Raw genomic sequence first — 27,969 nt, forward strand, 5'->3', positions numbered from 1 at the left:
CTCTTTATAATGATCGTTTACTATTAAAACTAACTTCTCTTTATAATGATCGTTTACTATTAAAACTAACTATTTCATTTTTTAAATAACCTAGGTTATCACTTTGTTGAACAGGCCGACAGATCAACAAGAGTTGTTGAGGTTGGAACGTCAAGTCAACCAGCTCAAGAGTTAATACTGCCTTGACGTAGTGGGAGGGTTATGAACCCACCAGATCGCTACATGGGTTTGACTGAAGCCCAAACCATCATTACGAATGATGGGGTCGAGGATCCGTTGTCTTTTAAGAAAGCAATGGAGGATGTTGACAAAGATGAATGGGTTAAGGCCATGAACCAGGAAGTGGAGTCTATGTACATCAATAACGTCTGGGAGCTTGTTGATCCACCTGATGGGGTAAGACCTATTGGGTGTAAGTGGATTTTAAGCGAAAGAGAGGTGTAGATGGAAAGATGCAAACCTTTAAGGCTAGACTCGTGGCAAAGAGTTATACCCACGTTGAGGGAGTCGACTATGAGGAAACTTTCTCACCTGTTGTCATGCTTAAGTCTATCAGGATTCTCCTGTCTATAGCTACATTTTATGATTATGAAATATGGCAAATGGACGTCAAGACTGCCTTTTAGAATGGTAATCTTGAGGAGACTATCTATATGACTCAACCAGAGGGGTTCGTAGTTCTAGATCAAGAGCAAAGAGTTTGCAAGCTTAATAGGTCTATTTATGGGCTGAAACAAGAATCTCAATCTTGGAACATCAGATTTGACACTGCTTTCAAGTCGTTTAACTTTAGCTAGAACGTTGATGAGCCTTGTGTTTACAAGAAGATCATCAACAGCTTAGTAGCTTTCCTGGTACTATATGTGGATGATATCCTACTCATTGGGAATAATGCAAGATATCTGTTTGACATTAAGAGTTAGTTAACTGCCCAATTCAAATAAAAGATTTGGGTGAGGCACAGTATGTTCTGGGGATCTAGATCATTCAGGATCGCAAGAACAAACGGTTAGCCCTATCTCAGGCATCGTACATTGATCAAATGTTGATTAGGTATAGGATACAGGATTCCAAGAGGGGTTTGTTACCTTTCAGGCATGAAATCATTCTGTCTAAGGATTAATGTCCTAAGACACCTCAAGAGGTTGAGGAGATGAGACGGATTCCCTAAGCTTCTGTTGTAGGAAGCTTGATGTATGCAATGTTTTGTACCAGACCCGACATTTGCTATGCAGTAGGGATTGTCAGTCGGTATCAGTCCAATCCAGAATCTGATCCTTACAAGATACACGCAAATCGACATCGGGGTCAGTGTTTACTCTGAATAAAGGAGTTGTAGTTTGGCGAAACATCAAGCAAGGATGCATTGCGGACTCCATTATGGAAGTCGAATACGTAGTGGCTTGTGAAACAGCTAAAGAGACTGTTTGGCTGAGAAAGTTCCTTACAGATTTGGAAGTTGTTCCAAATATGGATTTGCCTATCACTTATGATAACAGCAGGGCTGTGGCAAATTCAAAGAAGCCTCAGAGTCATCGTCGAGGTAAACACATAGAACGAAAATATCACTTGATCAGGGAGATTGTGCGTCGCGGTGATGTGATAGTCCAGCAGATCGCATCGGAGCACAACGTTGCTGATCCCTTTACAAAGTCACTCACGGCTAAAGTGTTCGAGGATCACCTGAAGAGTTTGGGTCTACGAAACATGCGGCATCTTGTCTAGGGTAAGTGGGTGATGATACTGGGGTATGCCCTAGTTTATTGTATATTGTACATTTTTATATTGTATTGTACATTAGTCTCCCGAGTCATTAGAACAAGTGGGAGATTGTTGGGACTGGTGTCCTAATTCTTCTGAAGTCTCGTTATTTTGTAAAGATACACATTGTTCAATGAATAAAATAAGTGCTATTTCATTTTGGCATTCACTCATATCCAATAAACAAAACTCTTTGGTTATCTTATGTGAACTTAAGCATGTATATGTGATATACAAGTGGATCATGCCTTAAGTGATAACCTAAATCGGTCTGTAGTATAAGGATTTAGGTGGGATACCTAATCCTGGTGACACTACAGATACGGCTCGCTTTGTAGAGTTTTGCAAGTATTGTAAACTACTACATATGGTAGATCTTGACCATTCATGTGGAGACGTAGAGCGGGGGTGTCCTATGTAAAGAGTTTGTATAAGACCTGGACCATGAGATGACTAGACTCTGTATATAATATCGTTGATACTAGAGACTTGCATCTCACCTAAATGACCATAGGTGACACGACCTCAATCTTGAGTGTTTTGTGAACTCCTGCCTTTGAGGGCGATCCTTTGATTAGCATGGGTGAGAGTAGCCAGATTGCCAACTCAACATGCCTACCTTTTTAGGGACTTGTTTGATCTAGGACCTGGGAACTCAATCCACAAGATGGAATTCACTCCTTTGCCGAAGTAAGAATAAGTAGAGTGTTGCTCCCTTAAGGGCTGATTATGCAGCTTGAACATAGTGGCCACAACTTCTCTTTGGAAGAGAAGACTCAGTCATAGTAGAACTATGACTTATGTTCATTAGAGGGATCAGTGGTACTTAAGGAGACAGATGTAACTACAGGGGCATAACGATTATTGGCCCAGCTGTACTTACGAGCGATCTGTGAAGGGTTGTCGCACTGCTGATTGGTTAATATGTACACATAATATATCTGTAGTGAGGAGAGTTCAGCTTTGATCTTTAGTGGAGTGCCTGGCAGTTAATGGATGGTGGATTTCATGTCTAAAGTGTTTAGTCAGTTATTCACGTACCGTTAGAGCTTCGGATCTACAGGTCCATGAGGTCCCCTTGGTAACTTGGATTCTGTTGAGGATCAGTTCTTGGTGTTATTTGAAATGTTCAAATTGACAAGAGGTATTTTGATTATATATGATATAACCGGTATGATGTATAAGATACATCTAGTGGAGGATTGATGTAAATGAGATTTATATTTAGTACCATGGAATATAAAAAGAATTATGGTTTATATGTTTCATGAGATAAAATATTAAAACTATAGGTTATAAATATAGTATGATAAGTTGGTTATCATTTATATTTATAATAATGCTAATTATTAGATAATTAATACTTTTTCTTTTAAATAACCAAATGTAGTGGGTGGTTATTGAATCATGGTAACTGTGAGTATAAAGGAAAGTGGTTTCCTATTTTTTGAAAAGGAGAGGAAATTTTTTACGAAAGTTTGAAAAATAATTTGAGTTTTCTCTTTGGCGAAAAGAAACTCACGGAAGTCGTCAAGTAAATACAGATTTACTAAACGACAAGTGGGCGAGCTAAACGATCGTGTAGTGTTTACTAAACGATCGGATAGCTTTCCTTGACAATCACTGGTCCAAGGTACACGATCGTGTAGAGTCTGTAGGCGACAGACCGAGCTAAACGATAGAGCTAAACGATCGCATAGCCTTTGCTAGACGATCGCATAGTTTTATCTAAACGATTGGACATCGACCTATACAATAGGTCCCCGAGTTCTCCCACTTGCCCAGTCGTGTACACTATCGTTGTTTCCTCCGTTCGTCTGCCTCACACCAAGTCCGAACAGAGCCCACCCTCTGGATTCTCACATCGAGAATACCAAGGTTGCCTTGTTGGTGGTGTCAGACTCAACTTGACACTATCGACGTTTTCTGGAGGCCGTTCGTGGTGTTGCGGAGGTGTCCGTTTACTGTTATGAAGGAGTTCGTGACTGAGGAGATCGTTGAGGACGAGCGTGAAGTGTTCATGCGGTGTTTCGGTCGTGTAGATCGAGCACTCGTGGTTGCTGTTGTTCGATCAAAGTGCGCATCGAAGCGTGGAGACGCTTCTGTCGTTGTTAGTACAGTTTTTCCCTCTGTACATTTGTTGTTTCATGCTGTAATTTCTCTGTAAATTGTATGACCGCTTGTATTGAAGTCGAATGTAAATGATTTGTTCATTCATGATTGTAATTTGGAATAGTCTTGTTTCGCTGCTCACGGAACTCTCGAATGTTGATTTCCTTCAAACTCGATCTTAATCCTGAGCTAGCTATGAACTTCTGTTTGTTTGGGATTATCCTTTGATCTGCATGGGTGAGAGTAGTCCAATAACATTGTTCAATAAGCCTTCCATTTTAGGGATAAGACCAGATGAATAGCTGAGGACATAGCCCTGCAAGATGGAATTTACTCCTACCCGATTTAGGGTTAGCAAATAGGTTATTCTCTTAAATACTGATTCCAGGTCTTGAACAATCAGGGCCCCGCCTTCTCTTGATAGAGAAAGAACTTGATTCATCAGTATATGAATCAAACTTATTCATTATAGGGTCGGTAGGAACTTAAGAAACGAGATGTATTCACATGGGTAAAATGGTGATCTTGACCCAATTGTGATTACAAACGAACTATGAAGGATCGACTTACTAATCATGGTTATATCAAGTGGACATAATATATCTACAGTGAAGGGAATTCAACTATGAGTTTTAATGCAGTGACCCATTAGTTAACGAATGAGGGTTAATTCGGTATAATGAGTTTAGCCAATTAATCTCGAATCGTTGGAGCCCATGATTTGTAGGTCCGCGAGGTCCCCTTACTAGCTTGTAAATGGATTAGCTTTAGAGTAGCATGATAAGTTAACTTAAAACGTTCAAATTAGAATTAAACGAAATAGGAGAATTTATATTTAAATATGATTTAAATATATGAAGGTGAATTTGTGTAAAAATTAATTTAGTATTTGATATTAAATTAATTAGAATTAATTGAATTATTTAAATAATCATTTATTAATTTTATTAGAAAATTAATTTTACAAAATTAATAATATTTTCAACTTTAAAAATCAAATTGGTTTTTGAAATCATTTGATGAAAAATTGAAAAATAAGAAAATCAACACAAATGGAAGTTTGGTTTTTTCCATTATTATCTTCAACTAGCTCACACAAAACCCATTTACATTTACTTCAAATAACTCCAAGCATGAGCTGCATCTCATGCAACCATCTTCTTTGCATGATAGCCTGCAATAAATAAAGAAGATTGGAGTGGAATTAAGGCATGCATTCAAAGAGTTTTTACAGAAAAATTTGGAGTGGAAGTGAACTTCTCTCCAAGTTTCTTTTCGTTCAAGCTATTCTTGAGTCCTACAACTCATTCTAAACCTCCAAGAGTATAGTGGGGAAGATCTTGAGGTGGTTCACAACAAGTTTTGGAGAAGATAACAGTTGAGAATCAGGATCTTGAAGAGTTCTTCAAAGGTATAATTTCAAACCCTCTTATGTTAGATGAGCATGCTTTAGATACTTCCAAAATTATTGAATTAGAGTGCTTATTGATCCTTGTTACTTCCGCTGCATGCTGATATACTCTTACACATACCTACTAGACGTGGACTTCAATGGCTATTTCCTCATTTGCTACCTCCTCCTCTTACAAAGCAATCAAGGCTTCTAGCAATAAGGTTGAAAAATTGATGTCCATGATGGGGTGGTTCTGGCGAGGCATGAGTGTTTTATGAGCCATGTTTTGAAATTTTCATAGTTGAGTTTGCAAACTTGGTCACTGTCGTGAGAAAGATGAAGTCAATATTGTCAGAAGATTGAAAGTTTTCCTAGGCACTCGCGATGGAAACATAAAAAATTGTAATCTAGAGATTCATGTTTAATAAAAAAAATCTACAAATAAATATATATATAATTTGTTTGTTGAAGATATAGAGATAAAGATAAATTATATCTTAAAAATCTTTTAATTAATTAAAAAGATATAATCTTAAGTTTTCTAATATAAATCTAGTAAAAAAATATAAAAATCAAACCTCTATCAAATTTATTTGCAAAAATCATTTTAAACTACCTAAAAAAGTGTGTTATCACTACCAAGACATTTATATACATACAAGACATTTTTAGAGGCAAATAGGGAAGAATGCTATGAGTGATTGATCCCTCTTAAATACCAATGGTCATATTTTAATAAATTCAAAAAATGGTTGTTCGCACGAGATTTCAAAAGAAATTTATTTCATGGAACTTGAACTATGTATTTGTATTAATTTTGTGGAAAGTGAGTATAATCTCTAATACATAATATTTTGATGCTTTAAAATAAACTATAGTCTTTAAGTTTGTTGATCTTCTTGGATGATCGGCCTTTGGGCTTGATGATCTTCTTGGATGATCGGTCTTTGGGCTTGTTGATCTTCTTAGATGATCGACCTTTGGGCTTGCTGATCTTTTTAAACGATCGGCCTTTGGGCTTGTTGATCTTCTTGTATGATCAACCTTTGGGCTTGCTAATCTTCTTAAATGATCGGCCTTTGGGCTTGCTGATCTTCTTAAAAGATCGGCCTTTGGGCTTGTTGATCTTCTTGGATGATCGGCCTTTGGGCTTTGATGATCTTCGACGATCGGTCTTTGTGCTTGTTGATCTTCTTGGATGATCGGCCTTTGGGCTTGATGATCTTCTTGGACGATCGGCCTTTGGGCTTGTTGATCTTCTTGGACGATCGGCCTTTGGGCTTAATGATCTTCTTGGACGATCGACCTTTGGGCTTGTTGATCTTCTTGGATGATCGACCTTTGGGTTTGTTGATCTTCTTGGATGATTGGCCTTTGGGCTTGTTGCTCTTCTTGGATGATCGGCCTTCAGGCTTGTTGATCTTGGATTAGTGTTCGCACGAGGCTTCCGGAGAAACTTGTTTCGTGGAGTTGAACTTGAGTTGGTGTTAATGTTGAGGTTGGTTTGATGTGATGTGATTCGATCTTTAGTACTTGATCCTCTGGTTCTCTCTTGGTTGGGTGGATGTGCTTGACTTGATGAAGAAAAGCACCAAACGTTCTTAAAGTAGAAGTCTTGGAAGAGTGTTTGTGTCTTCAAGGGTCTTCTGTCTTTCAGGAGTGTAACTTCAGGACTCTTGGGAGTCTTCTGCTTGTTGATGAAATCTCTCTGGGCTCTCTGAATGTAGAATTGCTTGTATCTTCAAATGATTTCAGTCTTCATAAGGCTTGTATCTTCAAAGAACTTTAGTCTTCAGAATACTTGTATCTTCGAAAGACTTCAGTCTTTAGGTGTGGTTAGCTTCAGGAGTCAAGGGGTCTTCTGATTGCAGAGAATTCCCTATAAGCTCTCTAGAGTATAGAATTGCTGACCCCTCCAAATGAGGAGACTTTCTCTTTTTTTTTTTTTTTTTTATAGAGTTCACATGTGGGCTTGGGCTTGGTTGATCCATGGGTCTGGCCTTTGAGCCCAATTAGTTGGACTTGGGCTTGGTTGGTCCATAGGTCTGACATTTGGGCCTAATTAGTTGGATTTAGGCCTGATTTGACATTTGGGTCAAATTTCAACTTATTTTTGGGCTTAGTTGGACTTTGACCCAAATAATAATATCAAATTGAGCCAAATTAATCTTATCGGATTCAACTTTTATGATAAAACTACGTGGCGTCATCGAAATTTGTTTTCAACTCTAATTCGGGACATACTCTTAATTGAACCCAAATTTAATAATTTAGAATTTCATCATTAATTTAGTAAATGACGTGTCAACTTGTGATTGATCCAAAATTTCTCATTCAACAATGGTCATATTTCAAAATCACAACCATGATAACCATCTACTGCAATTTCTCTCATAATAATTGACATTTCCAATTATTATAACATACGAACTACAATATTACTATTTAAAATTCATTTTTTTGTTATGATAATTACTATTTTCTACTCATTGTCTCTTTCACTTTTTATTACAATATTTACTATTTTTTACTCAAACTAAATTAGTCTCCACCCTCAACACAAACTACTATAATCCAGATTAAAATAGTATTACCTTAAACCCAAACCATTATAACCTTCCGATTATTATAACTCGTAGATTATAATAACCAATTTACTATTCCAAACACATTCTTTTACGTTGTTTTTAAACCATTGAAAAGGTTTCATAATAGGCAAGTGATTTGAAAGTAGTTGTACATTGTAATATAAGCAATTTGCATGCATAAAAAGAAATGTGTGTGGGGGGAAAGTAAGAAGATAGGAGTGTGAAGGAGGGATTCTGTTTGGTGTTGGTTGGTTTGATAATTCCTGATATATGGCAATGTATTAAGAAACATTTGAAGATTGAAGAAGAGGGGGCCATGCCATAAGTTGAGGGGCCTGAGGCTGAGGCTGATGCTGAGGCACCACAAAATGAAACCAAATAAAGTTAACTTTGCCTCACTGCACTGCACTGCACGCACTCCCAAGCTTCAGAGATCGTGTGTAACATCCAACACTTATTATCATTATAAACTTACATATTATATAATAAATAATTAGCCGTCATAATATCACATCACTTACTAATTCGATTCGACACCTTCGAAATACCAATTCACTTTTTATTTTCATGGAATGACAAAATCACCCCTCAGCCATACTTTTAGTTTTGACAAAATATTAGAAATAAAGCATGTTACAACTAGTAATCATATCCTTAAACTTTCAATTTCAAAATTAAATTTTCAAACTTATATAAGGGTTAGAATTGAACCCTTAAACTTATAATAGTTGTAGAAATTAGACTCTAATTGATGAAAATTGAACACCCAAATTTATACAATTGCTAAAGTGCCTACAAATATATAAGTTTGAAGGTCTAATTTAAACACTTGTATAAGTTAAGGGCTCAATTGTTACTAGGGGTTGATTGGTTTGAAGCACTTACCCAACCTAATTGTTCGAGTTAGAAGTTTCTTCAACCCAAACAATTCTTATTAAATAATGAATCCAACCAACCCAATCTTGAAAATTTTAGATCGGGTTAGTTCGGGTTACTCGAGTTATTTATTTAAAATTTTGTTCTAAAAGTAAGTCAAATGTTAATATGAAAAAATATGTAATTATTTTTATATATTGAATTAAGATTAACAATTCAATTTTGATTTATATTATAATATTTTCTTTTCAAAGTGTTAAAATATTATTTTTAGTTGTTGAAGAATAAATGGTAAAAAAAACAACGAAATTAAATTAAATTAAATTAAAATAAATAAATAAATTATATATATATAATTGTATTATAAGTATTTTTTTAAATGAATAATAAGTCCAAGTTGGGTTAAGTTAATTTCGATAGTTAAGGTGAATCTATGAACCAATCTAACCCATTTTCATTTATTTAAAACCAACCCAACCCAACGTAATCCAAATTGTACATGTTATTTGATTTTTGGGGTCATCAGGTTTTTGAACACTCTTAATTCTTACAATTGAAAGTTTGAAGGTATAATTACAAATGCCACCATATTTTAGGTGTGGATTTTACAATTTACCCTAAATTTTAAGGCAAATTGGTGCACTTGTTTTTCAGGAAAAAAAATTGCAATATATTGTCGATATATTACTGATATATTTATAAAATCACATTTTCAATAGAGATATTAGAGAGTAAGATCATTACTCCCGAAATTTACGATATATCTTTTAATGAAAACATCCTTAGTAGTTCAAGAAAATCGTGGATGTTCTGTTGATTTATTGTGGAAATGTCACAAAGTCATCAACATATTTTGCTGACATGTTGTTTGGATATCTCTATATGTCATTTTTTTCTTTTTCTAATATTTAGCTTTTCAATGTATTACTTTTTTTCAATTTCCAATTTTTCTCAAATTTTAATTTAAAACTTTCATTTCCAAAGAATTTGAATTTGAAAAAAAACCACAAAAAGATCATATATATTAATTTTTAACCTCATTGAATGAATTTAGACAATCAATATGGACATGGATAATATGTAATAATAATAATTACTGCTATTCTTATAGTAACTATAGTCATTTAAGTGATTATAGTTCCTATGGTGTTACACTGATGTATTTAACACATACATCTATACACAAAGACCACAACTTCCTCATGAAAATGAAGAAGACTCAGACATCTCAAAGCTAATTATCTATATTTTTTAAATCATCCTTATTTGGATGGAACATGATTTGATCCAATGTATCCTTCTATTGGTAGCATCGGAGTTGATGTTGAGACTCATGGATGACATACTTCCAATTATGTTTGAAAATTTGAACATACAATGACATGTGAGCAATATTGTCATTATCAAATACATTATGTTAATGTTGGGCTAGTACTTCCTAGATCATCTTTTTACTATTGAATCTTGTATATGACCTTTTTGTATGACCTAGACTTTATAATGAAATATTATGTTCATAAACAATTTTGGATCTTCATTATTATCTATTATTCCATTACAATCATATTTAGCTTTTAATTATTGTTTTATATGCTTAAAGTAATAGTTTATTACTTAAATAAGTCTGGTAAAAAAATTTCACTAAATGTTCACAATATTTTTATAAATTTCCATGATAATCGTGATTTTTTTTAGAATATTCGTCCATATATCCATAAATTTAAGTTATCTATATTTACACCGATAACAATATTTTTGTCCCTGCATTTTTTTTTCTTCCATGCACAATATAAACTATAATTTGTATGTTTTCATTATGAGAAGGCACATTAAAACCATGTTTATTTTAAGTTTTCTAAAATGAAGCTAATAAACAATAACACATCTAACTAACTGACAGGCGCGCAAGTGTACATATCGTAGCAATAAATTCGAAATGAGGTATCGTCCTCAATAATTGGATCTGAAGAATTTTTTGCTAGCTATTATTATTTACGAGCTAATTTTATTTGGTTAATAAAAAATTAAGGTTCGTTGTTGCAATTTATTTAAATCAGAAAACAAAACTAAGAATTCAATGAGATAATGGATCTATGGTGTTGTTCCACTATGAATTTCCAACTAACTATTAACAAATGAATCAATTGCTTAGATCGAATGAGCCTAGAAGTCTATAATCAGGAAATCATTTTTCAAGCTCAGCCCGTTCTAACATAATTATACCAGATTGAATCTCTTCCTCATTATTATAATCATGTCGCATTATGTTCCTTCATTTTCAACCCCTATTATTCTCTAATCATTCTCATGCATTATTGAATAATAGATTAATCACTCAGTTCCAACCATCTTTCTTAAGTAGAAAATTCAAGCTCATACATTCATTTAAGGGCCAATAAAAAAAATGGATTCACATGGAGGAATTAGAATTCAATCACCATACAATTGATTCAAACGTTAAAAGTCTATTCAAGAAAACTCATAACTATAACAACACCTTAGAATTGAGAGGTTTAGCTACTCATGTTTCTAAAAACAAAAGATCTAAAATAGAAAATCATCATGAAGAACAAGAAAGATAGAAAAATAGCAATCTCCTTTCATCATCGTTGTGACATGATCTCGATCTCTCGAACTTTCATTGTTGAGTTCTGGATCAATCTCACCAATGACTTGATTCTCTAGATGTCTCTATCTCAATTAGGTTGATATCTCACAGATTTGTGGCTTTTTTTTTTTTTTTTTTTTTTTTTTTTTTTTTTTTCCAGTCGATGCAAATCTCTTTTTAAACTCATTGCCCACAACGTCAATACACTGTATAGCAGCATTGCGTAATGAGACGGACACACGCATCAATCCAAAACATCGCTACGCTCCAAGGTAGCATAGCTACACTTCCCTGTTTGTATGATTATATCTTTCAGCATAACGTTACACTCTTGAGAGGGTAATTACGCTCGATCTAGGGGAAGAATAGTCATTTTATCCTCAAAATTACTTGTTATGCTTCAATTGCTCAATTTCGTACAATTAAATATAAAAAGCATTAACAATCTTAATTTAAGCATTAAACTAACTGAATTCTAAACCCAAAGAACGCACTTTTGGAGTGCATTTCACTAACACTTATGAGTTTCTTTGTTTCCTTTTAGAGAGAAAATAGCAGTTCCACCAACTGCTTCAGTTGTGGTTGATTCTTCATCATCTCGCATCGCGTCCCTCTCGGATCATCGCTCCGCGAGCAAGGATTGCCACACACGAGCGGAGCGAAAAAAAAGCCAAAGTTCGTTTTCAAAATTCAAGCCAACTTTTAAAAACTAAAAGAAAAGGTTCTTAAAACTTGTTTTTATTTTTGGAATTTTTCTATAAAATCAAATATTTTCTTAAGAAAGATAAAAAATAATGTTAAGAAACAATGTTACATAATAATTAAGTACAATTTTTAAAAACTAAAACAAAAAATCAAAATGGTTAACATTTTGTTACAACTAGGCATATGTAAGAGTGATTTTGAAACGGTTAAAGCCACTTTTATCATGTTTAAAACAATTTTGAAACACGCATTTAACCACTCAAAATAAATTTAGTGTCTAATTTTACACTTTTAAAAGCATTTTTCATACAATTAAAATAAATTTTGAATGACTGAAAGCGTTTTTCAAGTGATTTTGAAAATGACAAGTGATTCTAATCATGTAATTAGTACATAATGTTCGAGTGTTTTCTCACTTTTTTGTTACAAATCTTTTTAAAATAGTTTCATCTTTTATGACCAAAGTGTGCTTAGCTTAACAGTCATTGACATAGTCTTTTTCTCTAGAAGTTGAAGATTTGATCCTCATTCATGCAATTGTACTAAAAAAAAGTTTGTATATTTTATATATTGATTTTTTCCAATAAAATACTTACTGTCATTAGATATTATAAGAGTGATGATGTGAGTTTAAAAATATCAATCTATAGGAACTTTTATGTCTAGAGGTTGTTAAATCCTCAATATTAGAAGTTAACAATGTTAGACATATTTAAATAATAATCCGTATAATTAAAGTATGGACTATGTATGTGAATTAATATTTTATCACATTGGTTATTTTATTAGATCGGATCCTATTATATGATCTAATTAATTAAGACCCTAGATTCTTAATTAAGTAGAAATTAAATGGTTAGAAGCTCATCCCTAGTTAATTAGGGTTTAATAAGACCAACTAGTATAAAGAGAGTATTGGGAATGGAGTCCTAAATCTCCTTGTAATCTCGTAGTTTGTAAACTTTGTATAAACATATTGTTATTAATAAAATAAATGTATTTTGTAAGCATTTACTCAATCCAATTAACTAAGATCCAAGGTTATTTTATGTAAATCTAAAAAAGTATGTAGAGACATATAGATGGATCTGAAGAAACTCTTATAAAAGAGAACTTAAGAGCGGAAGCAAGATCGTTCCAAATTCATTGTGACAAAATTACAAGCATTCAAAAATATACAAACTAGTTATGTATTTCAGAACAAATTATGGTATGCTTTCGAACATAAATATAAAGGGACGAGAGACATACCTTTTGAAGAACTCTTCTTCTGTTTTTCTCTCGTTCTCGTGAAGAACTGGGACCAGCAACTCTCGTTATCGCTGCAATCGTCTATCCAAATCTCTCGCTGTTGCTTAGCACATGAACAGTCTTCTCCAAGAACAAGCAGCCTCTCGGACACCACCACTTAGTGATCTTGGTATTCTCGGAGTGAGAATCCAGAAGGTGTGGGCTCTGTTAGATTTGATAGAGGGAAGGAGAAAACACCGATCGTACTTAATGACCAAGCAAGTGGGAAAGTATAGTGTCTATCGTATAGACTTTGTGTTTGATCTTTAGTATAAGCACACGATTGTTTAGTAAAACAGGTTTGATCATTTACACGATCATTTAGTGAAGCTCGCTAAGGCGCACAATCATTTAGTAAAAAGCTACATGATCGTTTAGATAATGGTATGTGTACACGATCGTTTAGAAAAATACTTGAAGCTGTCATGTAGTTTCTCGTGAGCTAAACGATAGGCAGTATACTCGAATGAAGTGTCCTTACAAAATGAAAACATTTTTCATTTTGTCCTTCAGTTATGAAAACTGAATTTATAACCTCCAATTTCATGTACAGTTAAGGAGAAACTGTCAACAATTATCTCATAATTGTTTTAATTATAAATAAATATAATAACTAACTTATCATATTATATTTATAACCTATAGTTTTAATATCACATCATATGCAATATTTAAACTATAGCCCTTTTCTCCTTTACTTGATATAAATCATATTTACATCAAATTCCTCCAATTAATATATCTCATACAACAAACTCCAATTAAACCAGTTTAATCATATCATATATAATCAAACTTCCTCTTGTCAATTTGAACACTTAAACTGACCCAAAAACGGATTCTCAACTTGAATCCATTAAGCTACCAAAAGGACCTTATGAACCTGTAGCTTGAAGCTCCAACGGTACACGAATAGTTGACTAAACTCTTTAGTCACGAGATCCACCATCCGTTAACTTTCGGGCACTCCACTAAAGACCGACAGCTGCACTCTTCTCACCACAAATATATTTCTATGTCCATCAGATATAACTAATCACCAGTATGATAACCCTTAACAAATGCTCGTAAGTACAACTGGGTCAATTTACCATTTTGCCCATGTAGTTACATCGAACTCCTTAAGTACCACTGATTCTTCTAATGAACAATACATCATAGTCCTACTATGAGTGGACACCTCTCGGATCATAAGAAGGTGTGTGGCACCACATCATTCAAGCTACGGAATCAGCCCTTAAGGGAGCAATCTATCTGCTTACCCCTGCTTCGGGGAAGGAGTGAATTCCATCTTGTGTAGCTGAGTTCTCAGCTCCCCAATCAGACGAATTCCCAAAGTAGTAGGTTTGAATTGGCAATCTAGCCACTCGCACCCATGCAAATCAAAGGACCGCCCTCAAAGGCAAGAGTTCTCAACTCACACAGGATTAAGGTCATGTTATCTATGGTCATCCTAGTAAAGTGAAGTCTCTGTCATGAACGACGTTATATAACGAGACTATACACTTCGTGATTTGGTCTTATACAAACTCTTCTATATAGGACACCCCCGCTCGCATGTCGCTACATGAATGATCAGGAACAGACCATCTGTAACACAACATAACACTTGTAACTATCTACAAAGTGGACTGTATCCGTAGTGTCACTATGATAAGGTTTCCCTTCTATATCCATATACTATAGATATAAACCCCGAACTCTAGGTTTCCTAGATAAGCATGTTTAGCCAAAGGAATGTTTTATTACATATTTACTAAGTAGAAATTCATGCTTATTTATAGGAATTATGAAGGAGGGAAGGAAAAATATAATAAATGAGGGGTGACGTGGTGGTTAACCCTTGAACTTGCGAGGTGGCAGGAAGATTAAAAGGAAGAGGAACTTCAAAAGCTTGGTTTCGACAATTGGCATGAGCAAATTTAGTGAAATCGGTGCCATTTGAAAGCTAAAAGAATTTAGTTTTCGAGAATGTCTTGCCGGAGGAAGATTGCAGGAGGAGAAGAATAAGAAGTGAAGAAAGTGCAGAGGAGGCAAAATCTCGGGTTTATCAAGGCCCGAGGTGAATATTGGAGGCTCTAGGCCAAACTATAAGGAAGTTTTGGCTGAAATTTTAAGGTAAGAAATTAACTCAATTCTAAATATGTTTGTAGAAGAAAGTTCCTACAAAAAAGGTCTGGATTGTGAGTTATGAATTTTTGAAGTTATAACAGAGAATCTATACATAAGCACACAACTGCTTGGGAAGAACAAGCAAACAACTCACCGTGGAGAGTTATAGCGAGATATGGAGAATGAGGATCTCGCTTATGAAGGAAATATCACTGAGTTTGTGATGAGCATCTCACTCTAGAAGGAAATCTCGCTAGAAATTGGGCTGAATCTCGCTGGTAAGGTGAGTATTGCTAGGATGAAAGTTTTCCAAGAAAAGCTTGATCTCGCTCATGAGGATCTCGTTCATGAAGAGGATCTCGCTCATGAGAATGAATTCGCTCATGATAAGTATCTCGCTAGTAAAGTTGTCTTTATTGATGAAAGTTCCATTAGTAAATGAACTATTTGAGGTATTTTGCTAAGAATTCTAAGTAGTTTAACCGGAAATTTTGTCCTTTCAGGCCAAGAAGAGCTAGGATATAACCCGTTAAGAGCCCCGACGAGCTGTGAGTGACTAAATGAACTTAATGCTTTCAATACTTATGCATATAAGGCCAAATAAGTAGCAGTGATGCTAATGATGAATTTATACTCCCTCAAGCAACAAATGGTTAATGAATAGTTTAACGTATCTCTTCCGGCTTGTATATGTTTAACACAGGCCAAGGTATGTTGTGAAATTATTACAAAAGTCAAGTTTCTAATGTTGAAATATGCTTCCTAGAGGAAGGCTATAATAGAAGGAGTTCTTGTGTAAATGACATGCAATGAAACTTAAATTGATGCTACGAAATAACTCGATACTGAAGGACATGGAGAAGGTATCTAGGTAATAGTACCTATGGTATTGACGGTACTTAGAAAACTCCACGAGAGACCGAAGTATGGGTCTCTTGGCCGGTACCTAAGGTATTGACGGTACATAGAAAACTCCACGTGCACGTAGATAGTTCTGAATGAGAGACCGAAGTATGGGTCTCCTAGGACATGCACCACCAGAAGTATGGGTCTCTTGGCCGGAAATAGACGTTGGGAGCTAAAGCGTTGTAGGCTCATCTTCAACTAAGGAATAATGATGTTTAATGATGTCTAAGAATGGTTAAAACCTATATTTAGAGAAAGTTGCCTGAGATACTCATTAGTATATTTACATGTTTATAGTGATGTAATGCATGATGTAATACGATTCTATAGTCACTCAATGGCTACTAGCTCACAGATTTTTTGGGTTTTCCTTTTTCAAGTAGCGGTCAGATTCCTCAAGGTTGATCCTGCTGCTGCTTGCCACTGAAAGACTCAGCTTATTAAGAAGACTTAGGTTGATGATCTATTTATGTACACATGTTTTGAGAGGGACTAGGGCTTTGTTAGAGTTGTTTGGGCCCATCTGTGGATATTATTTTTTCCCCTTAAATGTTACGTCATGGCTGTATGCATGTGTTTATATAATATTTTTTTAGAACCTTAAGGAGGCATACTATATGCATACATTATTAATGTTTAACAGGTTGGCATTTAGACTAAAAGGCTAAGGTGGTGAGTGCTGGCAGCAGGGCTAGTAACTACCGTGGTTATATCCTTTTTCAGATTAAGAGGGTAATCTGAGAGGGGATGTGACAAGTTGGTATCAGAGCATAAAATTTTGGGAATGAGAGGGGAAGTTCATGCATAAGTCTAAGTCTCTAAATGTGAGTTCCTAACATGTGTACATTGTAATAGGTGAAATGTCGAGGCAAAGTGGCAGACAGAGTAAGCAGATAGGTGGCAGGAATACTGACCCTACTAATAGGGGGCCAAACGTTAGAAAGAACCCACCGGGTGGGAAAAAGAAGGTGAATGATCCAGTGGGTCAAGAAACGACGTCTGAAGGAGAGTCTAGTACTCCCCAGGCAAGGGCAAATTCTTAGCTAGAAGATGTAGTTTTTGACAGGATAGTGTAGAGGTTAGCAACTAGTGTGGGCTCAGTACGAGCCGACCCAAAGGAGAAATATGGTATTGAGAGGTTTAAAGTCCTAGGGGTCGTGACATTTGAAGGTACAGCAGACCCAGCTGAAGCCGAGCTATGGTTGGATATAGTTGAAAAATGTTTCAATGTTATGAGTTATCCAGAGGACAGGAAAGTAGGGCTAGCCACCTTCCTATTACAAAAAGGAGCAAAGAAATGATGGAAAGTGATATCGGCCAGACGAGCCAGTACAGATGCGATGTTATGGCCCGGGTTCAAGAAGGCCTTTGAAGATAAGTACTACCCCAGCTCGTTCTGAGATGCAAAAAGGGATGAGTTTCTTAAACTAATGCAGGGAACGATATCGGTGGCAGAGTACGAGCGGAAATTTACAGAGTTATCGCAATATGCCCTACCGATTATTGCTAAGGAAAGAGATAGATGCAGGAAGTTTGAACAAGGTTTAAGGAAAGAAATTAGAACTCTGGTGACATCTACGACTAATTGGCTAGACTTTAACAAGTTAGTAGAAACTGCAACACGAGTCGAGTGGAGTTTGGCAGATGATGAGCAGTTTCCAAGGGGCAGTGAGGCAGTAGTAGGGCTTGGAGACAGGGGATCCCGACCTTCAGTTGTAACTCAGACTAGTGGAAGCCAATTCAGGGGAACAAGTTGGCAGGGATCCAAGAAAAGAAAATTGAGACCCTCGGCCAGTGCAGTTAGCCTACAGAGATGCCACGAGCTGGTGAGTCGATAGGTAGCACAGACAGAAAATCGACGTGCCCTAGTTGTGGCAAGAGGCATCTTGGAGTATGCTATAATAATAGAGGTGTATGTTTCCAATGTGGACAGGCAGGGCATTTCAAGAGAAATTGTCCCCAGGTGAACAAGGACGCCTAAACAGCACAACAGACAACCTCTCAGACAGTTAACCAACGAAACAGCGCTGGAAATCATGGCGAAGGGTCAAATGGTGCCAAGTAGAAGAATGTCGTAGGTCGACCCCAGCAATAGGGGCAAGTGTATGCTGTGACACACCAGGAGCAGCGGAGTCTCCATATGTTGTGACTGGTAATGTCATATTATGTGGACAGTCTGCTTATGTTTTTTTTGACCCTGGTGCCACACATTCATTTATATCTAGCATGTTTGCATCTAGTATAGATAGATTGGTTGGGCCTATGCCTGAAGAGCTATATATATCCACCCCTTTGGGAGATGTGATAATAGTAAATAAATGTTATCATCATTATGAGATACTGATTAATGGTCAGGACTTTTATGTTGATTTACTTCCCTTGGATCTATTGGAGTTTGATGTTATCCTAGGGATGAATTTTCTAAGTAAGTATCATGCTTCAGTGGATTGTTACAAGAAGAAGGTAGTGCTCAGAAAATCAAATGGCCAGGATGCAGTACTAGCAGAAATTAAAAGATTAACTGCGGGGAATCTGATATCAGTAGTGAAAGCTAGGAAGTTGCTGAGCAAGGGATGTAAAGCCTATCAGGCTCACGTAGTGGTTGCTCAAGGGAAAGAGTTGAACCCAGAAGATGTCCCTGTGGTAAATGAGTTTCGAGATGTACTTCCTGAGGAATTATCAGGATTGCCACCCGACAGAGAGGTGGAGTTCACTATTGACTTAATTCCAGGAACAACTTCTATATCGCAGGCACCGTATAGAATGGCGCCAACTGAGTTAAAAGAATTAAAGGTTCAGCTACAAGAGTTAATTGAAAAAGGATACATTCGACCTAGTGTATCGCCTTGGAGAGCTTCGGTGTTATTTGTAAGGAAGAAAGATGGAACACTTAAATTATGTATGGACTATAGGCAGCTGAATAAGGTAACGATTAAGAATAAATATCCGTTGCTACGTATTGATGATTTGTTTGATCAGCTAAGAGGAGCCACAATGTTTTCGAAGAAAGATCTGTGATCGGGTTATCATCAACTGAAGGTGAAGGAAGCTGACATTCCTAAAATCGCATTTAGAACAAGATATAGACATTATGAATTTCTAGTAATGCCATTCGGACTGACAAATGACCCTGCGATATTCATGGATCTTATGAATAGGATATTCCATCCCTACTTGGACCAGTATGTGATAGTATTCATTGATGATATATTAGTATATTCTGGCAGTAGGGAGGATCATATAACCCATCTGAGGATAGTATTGAAAACGCTGCGAGATAGGCAGTTGTATGCTAAGTTCAGTAAATGTAATTTTTGGTTAGACTGAGTTGTATTTCTCGGGCATGTTGTTTCAACAGATGGTATCAGTGTAAATGCCCAGAAGACGGAAGCAATAGTTAATTGGGAACGACCCATGATTGTTTCAGAGATACGTAGTTTCCTAGGTTTGGCAGGTTATTACCAAAGGTTTGTGGAGGGTTTCTCTAAGATAGCCCTTCCATTGACGAACTTGACCAAGAAAGACGTAAGGTTTGAATGGTCGTCGGAGTGTGAGCATAGTTTTCAGGAGCTAAAATAGAGACTAGTATCAGCGTCAGTACTTACCTTGCCTATTTTGGGTAAGGAATTTGAGATTTATTGTGATGCATCCGAACAAGGATTGGGATGTGTGTTGATGCAAGATTGAAAGGTGATTGCATATGCCTCTCGTCAACTTAAGAAGCACGAGAGCATTTATCCTACGCATGATCTGAAGCTGGTAGCAGTTGTTTTAGCTCTGAAGTTGTGGAGACATTACCTATTTGGAGAGCACTGTAGAATATTCACAGATCACAAAAGATTAAAATATATCTTTGATCAAAATAAGTTGAATCTAACACAAAGAAGATGGGTTGAATTGATCAAAGATTACGACTGTTCCATCGAGTACCACCTTGGTAAGGCTAATGTTGTAGTAGATACACTAAGTAGGAAATCCTCGGGACCCAAGGCCATTATTGGTTCAATAAGAGGAATTATATTGCAAGAGTTCAAGAATTCTAGAACCGCCTTATCAGTGGAACCGTCAGAAGGAGCGATAGCTACATTCTAGGTAAGGCCTACTCTAGTAGAAGACCTTAAGTAGGATCAGTTGAAAGACCCTGACCTTCAAAAGATTGCTGATGATGTAAGTAAGGGAATCAGAGTTGACTTTCAACTAAGAACAGATGATGTACTAGAGAATGAGGGAAGAATGTGTGTGCTTAGTAAGCTACAGCTTAAGCAAGCCATTCTGGAAGAAGCACATAGTTCTGCGTATGCTATGCATCCAGGGAACACCAAAATGTATAAAACTTTGAAGAGATCTTACTGGTGGCCTGGGATGAAGAGAGACATAGCAGAATATGTGGATCGATGTATAGTCTATCAACAAGTGAAACCTGAGAGATAAAGACCAGCAGGATTACTTAATCCACTCCTAGTGCCTGAATGGAAGTGGGAGCATGTGACAATGGACTTTCTATTTGGATTGCCTAGGATGCCCTCAGGATACGATGGCATTTGGGTAATAGTCGATAGACTAACTAAGACGGTCAAGTTTATACCAGTAAAAGTTACGTTCACACTAGACCATCTAGCTAAGATTTATGTGGACAGGATAATTAGTCAATATGGAGCCCCAGTGTCGATAGTGTCAGACCGAGACTCGAGATTTACTTCAAAATTCTGGCCTAGTCTACAAAAGGCTATAGGCACTAAACTGCATTTTAGTACGGCTTTTCATCCCCAAACAGATGGGCAGTTGGAAAGAAATATACAGACACTGGAAGATATGTTGAGGGCTTGTTTATTACAATTCAAAGGAAGTTGGGATACGCAATTGCCATTGATTGAATTTGCATATAACAACAGCTACCATTCTAGTATCGGAATGCCTCCTTATGAAGCATTGTACGGTCGACCTTGTAGAACCCTAGTATGCTGGAATGAAGTCGGAGAGCGATAATTAGTTGGTCCAGAATTAGTTCAACAAACAATAGAAAATGTGAAGCTTATCAGGATAATCTTAAGGCGGCTCGCGATAGACAGAAGAGCTACGTTGATAAGCAAAGAAGAGAACTAGAATTTGAAGTCAGAGATTGGGTATTTCTTCAGTTGTCCCAATGGAAAGAAATTCTCCAGTTTGGGAGAAAAGGGAAGTTAAGTCCACGATACATCGGACCATATGAAATTTTGGAACGAGTTGTTCCAGTAGCTTATAGGTTGCAGTTGCCGATGGAGCTAGCTTGTATCTACGACGTATCTCATGTGTCAATGTTAAGAAGATACGTGCCTCATCCTATGCACATACTAGCAGCACAACCAGTACACCTAAAAAAATATTTATCTTATGAGGAATAGGCCATCGAGATTTTATACAAAAAAGACCAAGTACTCAGAAATAAGACGATTCCTTTGGTGAAGGTACTATGGCATAATCATGGAATCGAGGAAGCAACCTGGGAATTTGAAGAGCAAATGAGGAAGAGATATCCTCAACTTTTCAAATGACATATCAGGTAAATTTCGAGGATGAAATTTCTTTTAAGGGGGAATTGATTGTAAACCACGAACTCTAGGTTTCCTAGATAAGCATGTTTAGCAAAAAGATTGTTATAGTACATATTTATTAAGTAGCAATTCTTGTTTATTTATAGGAATTATGAAGGAAGGGAATGAAAAACATATAAAATGAGGGGTGACGTGGCGGTTAACCCTTGAACTTGGGAGGCGGCAGGAAGATTAAAAGAAGATGAGCAAATTTAGTGAAATTGGTGCCGGAGAAAGATTAGTGGAGGAGAAGAATAAGAAGTGAAGAAAGTGCAGAGGAGGCAAAATCTCGAGAATCAGGGCCCGAGGTGAAGATTGGAAGCTCTAGGCCAAACTATAAGGAAGTTTTAGCTGAAATTTTAAGGTAAGAAATTAACTCAATTCTAAACATGTTTGTGGAAGGAAGTTCCTGCGAAAGAGGTCTGGATTTTGAGTTAAGAATTTTTGAATTTGTAACAGAGAATCTGTACACAAGCAGACAACTGCTTGGGAAGAACAAGCAAACAGCTCACCGTGGAGAGTTATAGCGAGATATGGAGAATGAAGATCTCGCTTATGAAGGAAATCTCACTGATTTTGTGATGAGGGTCTCGCTCTAGAAGGAAATCTTGCTAGAAATTGGATTGAATCTCGTTGATAAGGTGAATATCGCTAGGAAGAAAGTTTTCCAGGAAAAGCTTGATCTTGCTCATGAGGATGTCGCTCATGAGCAGAATCTTGCTCATGAGGAGGATTTCGCTCATGAGAATGAATTCGCTCATAATGAGTATCTCGCTAGTAAAGCTATCTTTGTTGATGAAAGTTCCATTAGTAAATGAACTATTTGAGGTATTTTGCTAAGAATTCAAAGTAGTTTAACCAGGAATTATGTCCTTTCAGGCCAAGAAGAGCTAAGAGAGGCATATAACCCATTAAGAGCCCCGACGAGCTGTGAGTGACTAAATGAACTTAATACTTTCAATACTTATGCATATAAGGCCAAGTAAGTAGCAGTGATGCTAATGATGAATTTATACTTCCTCAAGCAACAAATGGTTAATGAATAGCTTAACGTATCTCTTCCGGCTTGTATATGTTTAACACAGGCCAAGGTATGTTGTGAAATTATTACAAAAGTTAGATGTGTTTGTGGATGTAGTTGATGGATAATTTCAGGATAATTGTCTCTGTTTAAAGTTTTCTTTAAGTTTCCAAATGTTAATTTGTAAGGCCCCCTGTATTTTTTTGGCATAATTAACAAGCAATCGAGTCTGTATTCAAGTTTTTTGTTGTGTTTGAGTAGTTCGTGATGAAGATTCAGACACATGAAGATGTTGTTTGCTTCGAGGAAGAAAACCAATCGTTGGTCGCATCGTGTGGCCTAAGCTAAACGATCATTTAGATTTGGTTATGCGATCGTGTAGAAAAGTTCTACTCGATGGTGTAGTATTTGCTAAATGATCGCATAGCTAATGCTATGCGATCGAGTAAAGTGTTTACTCGATTGTGTTGCATTGGCTACTTGATCGCATAGACGCTCGGGGTAAACGATCACTGAGTATATGATACTCTATGCATGGTGCACTCGTTAAACGATCGTGTAGGCTAGCATGCTCATCACATAGTTATTGGCTACATGATCACTCGGTATAAGATACTCGACGCTTGCTACTCGTTTGTTTTGACAATCATGCTCATCTAATGGTCGTTGTCTGCACGATCGCATAGTATGCATTACTCGATGTGCACTGCACAATTGCGTGGCCTTTATGCTCATCGCATAGTCCAAAGGCACGCGATCCACGCTACACAATCATTTATACTCGATAAGCATTAGTCAACGATCTGAAAGAGATGCTACACAATCAAGTGATGAGGCTTCGCCTGGGCGGTTCAAGACCCGATTCGCCTATTTGAACCGATTGACTCGATGCTTTTTGTAATAGTTAGCTTTTCTTTCGGGTTTTGAGGCTAATTATCCCGGTTCATCAATTTTTATTTAATGTACATGTGATGTATGTTTGATTATATGCCATAATGTATGACATATAGTTTTAAAACCCACCTTAGGTTATGTATTTTAGTCATGCATCATCTTTATGTTATAAGTGTTATAATATAGTAGTCTGCATGATTAAATTACTTAAAGCATGCTCATGCATCATATAATATAAGAGTTACAATATATGCATGCATTAAGCATATCCATGCATCATCTTTATATTATAAGTGTTATAGTATAAGGGTATATGTTAGCATGTGTACTTAGTTCATTACAAGTTACATAAAAGTTATATATAGTATTGAATGAACATTAAATGAAGCATGACACTTAGGTTTATTTATAAAAGTTATAAATACCTTGTGGATGTCTAGCTTAGCAATGTGGTTGATTTTAGTTATTTCATTCTTTATAATAGTTATAATTAATGAAATTAGAATTAAAATCAATAACCAAGAATTGCATGCAAATTTAGGTAAAATCATTTTTTAAAATAGTTTTAAAGTTTGATTGAGATAGACCTAAGCTCACAAATTTCTAATAAGATTAGAAATTAGATTAATCTTTTAAATTGGTTTAATAGGATTAAATTGATTTCAATAAAAGATTAAATTTGTAATAAATCCATCTATAGGGAACCTTTTGTCTAAGGCCAGTTTTGGCTAGGCTGGGGTATTTAAGCTGACGGAAATAGAACACCCCTACCTGGAAAGGTGAATTAGATAGATTTGTTGCAATCATGCAATTGTTGATTAATAGAATGTGTGTCAACATGTTCTATGGTCTTTTTTATTGGTTTGCACCATGAGACCTTCTTGCACAGCCTCAAGGTGCCCTAGGAGCATCGCCCTTTGGATGGTTTGTGCAGTTGGTCAATATCAAGGCGAACTCCAGAAATGGATAGGGTCACTTTAGTTTTTGCCCCAATTGGGTTTTCCCTTCAGTTGGCTACTTGGGGCGGAACTTTGGGATCTAAAATGAAGGAACATATTACGGGAAATTGTTAAGCAAGTTAATAATTTTTTGACCAAATCAATGATGACTAATCGTTATAAGAATAAGAGTTATTATGGTGTAATGATTAGTTGAGAGTGTCTCAATTCAGTGAAGGGAGAAATTGACTACCCTTCGGTGGCTTTTATCCTAAATCACTGAAGCGTCATTGCAAACCTAGATGTATTATGGGGTTCATTTAGATTTTGCTAAACCTGATTGGATTTTTTTATTAGAGTAATGCTAAAATCTAACGTAGATCAATATGTTTGTTTTTTCAGCAAAATGTCAATGTTTTATTTTTCGTTAGTTTCCTTTTCTACTTTGACCGGTTTTAATTACATGACGTGGAAAGAGTCTATTAAGACATATTTTATGGTAAACGACCTCGTGTTTGTCATGTTTGAGGATTGTCTTCAAGTCCTAATCCATGATGCACCACAAAATGTTCGTAATACATATGAGGTGTGGATGAAGGCTAATTCGAAGGCTCAACTTCACATTTTGGCAAGCATACATGATGCATTGGCCAAAAGATTTGAGAACATGGTCATTGCACATGAGATCATGGACTCATTGGAAGAATTTTTTGAATGTAAGTGCTCACTTTTTGAGCAAAATGGGATTGATGGCAATGAAACCAGTGATATCAGTTCCCAAGATCATCTTCAGTTCTTATTGAATGTCAAGGGACTAATAAAGCAAGAAATTATTGTTGACTCTGATGAAGTTCATCGACAAGGACTGTCCTCTGAAATGAAACTTGGAGTTTATATATAGGTTCTGATACTGATCCCACTACTCTCTAGAAAAGGAAGAACTCTAAAGACGATAAATGTGATTTACTTGTCTTGGAGACATGTTTGGTAGAGAATGACGATTCTGCCTGGATAATTGATTTAGGGGCCACTAACCACGTGTGTTCTTCCCATCAAGGATTTAGTTACTGGAAAAAGTTAGAAGCTGCAAAGTTGACTCTTAGAGTCGGTACTGGTGAGGTCGTTTTAGCTGTTGGACAAGAAACGATATCTGTTATTGGATAATGTTTATGTAGTTCCTCATATCAAGAGGAACTTAATTTCAGTTTCTTGTTTGATTGAAAAAAAATTATTCCATCTCCTTTTATGAGAAAAAAGTGTTTATTTTTAAGAATGGTATGGAGATAAGTTTTGGTTCAATGGAAAATAACTTTTATGTACTAGTGCTTAATACTGAATTGTTCAAAGCAACAACAATTGTAAAAAGACCAAGAGTTTCTCCTAAAGAAAATACCCATCTTTGGCATCTAAGGTTAGGTCACATCAATCTCAATAGGATTGAAAGTTGGTGAAAAGTGGACTTCTAAATGGTTTAGAAGAAAACTCTTTGCCAGTATGTGAATCTTGCATTAAAGGAAAAATGACCAAATGACTTTTTATTGGAAAAGGTTATAGAGCCAAGGAAACCTTAAAGCTTATACATTCAGATCTTTGTGGTCCGATGGATGTACGAGCATAAGGTGGGTATGAATATTTCATCTCTTTCATAGATTATTATTCTAGATATGGGTATCTATACCTAATGCAACATAAGTCTGAAGCTCTTGAAAAGTTCATGGAGTATAAGACTGAAGTTGAAAACTTGTTAGGTAAAAAGATAAAAACACTACGATTTGATTGTGGTGGAGAGTATATGGACTTAAAATTCTAGAACTATATGATAGAACATGGAATCACGTCTCAACTCTCAGCCTCAGATACACTTCAGCAGAATGGTGTATCAGAAAGGAGAAACAGAACCCTGTTGAACATGGTTCGGTCTATGATGAGTTATGCTCATCTTCCAGACTTGTTTTGGGGATATGTAGTAAAACCTACAGTTTTCATTTTGAACAATGTTCCCTCAAAGAGTGTTTCTGAAACATCTTTTGAGTTATGGAGAGGCCGTAAATGTAGTTTATGCCACTTCAGGATTTGGAGATGTCCAACCACGTGCTTGTGGCTAACCCCAAAAAGTTTTAACCTCGTTCGAAAGTAGGCCTATTTGTAGGTTACCCAAAAGAAATGAGAGGTGGATACTTTTATGATCCAAGTGAAAATAAAGTATTTGTATCAACAAACGCTACCTTCTTGGAAGAATACCACATTAAGGATCATAAGCCACGAAGTAAACTTGTTTTAAATGAGATTTCTAATGAAACTGCTGAGACTTCAACAAGAGTTGTTGAACAGGCTGATAGATCAACAAGAGTTGTTAATGTCAGTTCATCTAATCAACCATATCAAGAGTTGAGATTTCCTTGACGTAGTGGGAGGGTTATGAACCCACCTGTACACTACATGGGTTTAACAGAAGCCCAAGAGTTATTGATGTTAGTTCATATATATGATAAATAAGTAATGAAGATGTTGACAAAGATGAATAGATTAAAGCCATGAATCAAGAAATGGAGTTTATATACGTCAATTCTGTTTGGGAACTTGTAGATCAACCTGATGGGGTAAAACCTATAGGTTGTAAATGGATCTACAAGAAAAAAATAGGTGTAGATGGAAAGGTACATACCTTTAAGGCTAGACTTGTGGCAAATGGTTATACCCAAGTTGAGGGAGTGGACTATGAAAAAACTTTCTCACCTATTGTCATGTTAAAATCTATCAGGATTCTCCTGTCCATAGGCATATATTATGACTATGAGACATGGAAAATGGACGTCAAGACTGCCTTTTTGAATAGTAATCTTGAGGAGACCATCTACATGGTTCAACCAGAAGGATTCATTGAACAAGATCAAGAGCAAAAGATTGACAAGCTTAATTGGTCCATTTATAGACTGAAACAAGCATCTAGATCTTGGAATATATTTGATATTGCGATCAAATCTTATGGCTTTGATCAGAATGTTGATGAACCTTGTGTTTACAAGAAAATCATCAATAACTCAGTAGCTTTCTTTGTGCTATATGTGGATGATATCCTACTCATTAGGAATGATGTAGGTTTTCTGACTGACGTTAAGGAATGGCTAGCTGCAAAATTCCAAATGAAAGATTTGGGAAAGGCGCAGTTTGTTCTAGGGATCCAGATCATAAGGG

Source organism: Benincasa hispida, chromosome 6 (assembly GCF_027475165.1).
Source record: "Benincasa hispida cultivar pf3 chromosome 6, pf3_genome.v1.1, whole genome shotgun sequence".
In the NCBI taxonomy this organism is placed as follows: domain Eukaryota; kingdom Viridiplantae; phylum Streptophyta; class Magnoliopsida; order Cucurbitales; family Cucurbitaceae; genus Benincasa; species Benincasa hispida.